The sequence below is a fragment of the Bidens hawaiensis genome, unplaced genomic scaffold (genome assembly GCF_021521415.1).
Source record: "Bidens hawaiensis isolate Kalapana, Puna unplaced genomic scaffold, B.hawaiensis_p1.1 tig00028843_1, whole genome shotgun sequence".
Classification (NCBI taxonomy): domain Eukaryota; kingdom Viridiplantae; phylum Streptophyta; class Magnoliopsida; order Asterales; family Asteraceae; genus Bidens; species Bidens hawaiensis.
Genome location: NW_027494745.1, coordinates 33968 through 37659, shown reverse-complemented (window position 1 = coordinate 37659; position 3692 = coordinate 33968).

The following is a 3692-nucleotide window of genomic DNA, read 5'->3' as shown; positions in this document are numbered from 1 at the left end:
AAAAACATTAGAAAACATAAGAAAATTCAAAAAATATTGTTATTTCTGTTCTTTAATGTTTTTCTTTTAAATATTTTGAAAAACCAAAAACATTTTAAAATTTTGAAAAACCAAAAAGAATGTGATTTATGCTTTTGTACAGAAAAATCCAAAAATCCAAAAATATTGTGAAGTTTATTTCGTTTATAAGAAATTTGAAAAAGACAAAAATATTGTGTTTTAAAGTTTGTACAGAGAAAAACCAAAAAGATTTTTAGATTATTTTCTCGCTAAAAATTATGTCGGTTGTTTAAGTTTTTGAAGCATGCTTGCATGTCTTGGTCCTATGATTCACTTGTGAATTATTGGTTAGCCATTTATTTATTAACTTAAGTTAACAGGGGCGATTAAATTTATCTTTATTTTGTTTTATGCTCCTCAAACTTTTGATTTTTTGAAGAAAAAAGAGAAAATGATATTACATTGATTATCTTGACCCCAAGTTCAGCAAAAAGTAAGCTTAAAAGACTGTGTGCTTAATTGCATTGGTGCATTGATAGGTCTTAAAACAACCCAGTAGAGTAAAGTATGTGATATAAACATAAAGAAATGCCAACTTGAAAGGGGTGTTAGTCTCTAGCAAAATTCTCGGTGAGGATGGCAGAAATGTAATAACCAGTCATACTCAAGCCTTATATTTGTTGATCACCCAAAAATCAAAAATCAAATAAAGCAAATAACAAGCGTTAAGATTCTGGACACTGTGAGTCTTTATGCGGCTTAACCATCTGGGTATTCATAAGCATGAATATTTCACTCGCTTTCTAGAGCAAACCCAAAGTCATTAAACTTGATCACCGCTATACTTCGTACAATTTAAATTACTGACTTGATCAAAATCCGCTGTTAGTCATACAATTGTTCCTCCCTTGCGTGCGTCTTAATACCATTAAGAAACGGACCCCAGGGATACAATGTATGTAAGCCGATAGATGGACTCGTGCATACTCACTCACAGTAAAGGAAACTTGATGCATTGCTCAAAATTTCTACAATTGGTATCAAAATTTTGATCAACAATATAATGGTTTAAGTCAAGTTGGGGTGATTTGGCAAAAATCAAATTAAGCTTGAACCGTGATTAGAGGCTGATAGTTTCTGATATTCTGTGCTTTAATTGAATAATTCAATCATATCACAAAAATACTTGAATGTGTGTTATTAGATTTATGTGGAAAACAATACCAATGACCGACTTATTGCCAGTCATAACATCGCTGAAATATAAAACTGTGATGGAAGGGAAATTTGGTCAATATGATTCTCTGCTCAAACTCGACAAAATACAAAAATATGTACTGTTTTTGATAAATTACTAAAAAATACAAAAAGATTGTCTATTTTTATTTAATTCATTAATTTATTTTATCCAATTAATTTCAAAAGTAAATAAAAGAGATTAATTCGCTAAAATCTAATTCGTTATGTATGGATAACGAACTAGGTGATTCTTTAGCGAACTAGCTTCTGGTTCGCTAACCTAATTCGCTTCCGCACTCTGTAACGAATCATCCCTTCGTTATGCATATTTAACGAATCATGACACGAATCATGTCTTGATTCGCTACCTTTAATTTAACGAATCAAGTAGCGATTCGCCATCATAAGGTAACGAATTGAGTTAGCGAATGGGCTAATTCGCTAACTTTAAGTTATACAAATCGTCTGATTCGTGAAAGTTGTGCCTAGGGCTTCGTGCACTGATATATAAGACAAGAAAACGAATAGTATTCCACTGTTCGCCTTCTTTCTTCTTCTTTAACAATCCTATTCAAATTCTCTCTGAAAATTCGACCTTTTCGTTTGAATACTTCAAAGATCGATTTGAGTTTCTAAGGTATAACTGTTCTTGGCGATATCATTTTCGTCAAAAATGGTCATGTGTTGACTGCTAAATTATGAAATTTTATGGGTTTAAGGGTTTTGAACTTTTGAAACTCTTTTGTGTATAATTTATGTTCATAATTGTATGATTTTGATATCTTTATGATCGGAATCACTTTCTGATACCCTTGGTGGACTCTAATCAATATTTGATCATTGTTTGCTGGGTTAATTATTGTTGTGTGTTCTTGATGTTTACTGTTGGTTCGCTTGATCATTAGCACATTTAGGTATTGAGTCTCAATCTCATTCACCTACATTCACTAGTGTGTTTCCGAGCTCAACGAGTTGATTATCTTGATGGTTCAATGATGGTTATGGCCTAATTGAATCTGGGTTTACAATGTTGACTACTGTTGTTCTTGTTAATTTTGACCTTGACTTTGTGAAGTCAAAGAAAAAGTCTTATTTATGACCATTCGTTAGTCTTAGAGAATTGGAACTGTTTCGTTTCCAATTCGTTAAGATTTTACACGAACTAGCTACACGAATAAGATGTTACACGAATCAGCTTTTGATTTGCTTAAAATATAAAGAACTAGAGATTAGTTCGTTAAAATTAAATAGTGATTCGCTAGGTTCAGTTCGTTAAGATATTTACTTGATAAAGAATCGCATGATTCGTTATCTATGTATAACGAATCAGTGTGATTCATAACGAATGACATTTAAAAAAAAATGCTTTATTTGATTCCACATATTTTTTATTATATATCCTAATATCTATTCTCATTTTCAATTTTATTTATACAGTAAATTATGGCTGAACAAGAACAACAACATCAACCGCCACAGGAACAACCTCCACAAGGACAACCACAACAACAAGATCAACAAGTCGAAATGATTCTATTACCGTTCGATAAGAAGCACAACATCTGTGCTTATGTCGATCAAGAGGTGACTGATGTGCGAACGTTCGGCGCCATGTTGACTTTCTTACGCCTTTCGAAGATACATTATGCAATCACTGCTAAACCTAAGGTGTATCTTAGTATAATCAGACAGTTTTGGAACACGGCGGTATATGTTGAGGAAAATAATTGGGTTCAAGCTACAATCAATCAGATTCTTATTACGATTGATGTTGAGGTCATTCGTCGGGTACTTCAATTTGTCGATAGTGATGACTACCCGAGTGAATTCGACAGGACATTGGTTAGGGGCTTATTCACACGATTAAATTATGGGGGTGATATTCGTAGGTCCATGTTGAACAAGAATGGGTTGTGTCTACCATACAAATATCTGCTACATGTTTTATTACATTGTATGAGTGGACGTCACGGTGGTTTTGATGAATGCAGACTAAGTTTACAATCGGCGTTTGTTGCACTAATCCTGAACAAGCCATTCAACTACTCAGAACTTATCTTTGATCATCTGAAAAGAGAAAGTTCAGCAAACTCTACCGTCGAAGAAGTTCTTGATGTATCCACGTTTCTTACAACTAATTAATCAGGATCTGATACCGAATTTGGTGATTGATCGATCGTTGGTGAACGATGTTCTGGATATGGAACATATGAAAGCTGAAACGGTGCATCGTATGTTAATCTATCGAAAAGACAAGCCACGGGATAAACGGATGATTGGTCATATAATCAATCCGGATTATGTATGTCCTCCTAATGAGCGCTGGATCCATGATGATTCGGATTCCGAGCGTGAAGGGGGTGAAGGTGGGAACAATGATGGTGGAGATGATGATGGTAACAATGATGATGGTAATGGTAATGGTGGAGCTGGTGAACAAGCTCTTAAAGAAC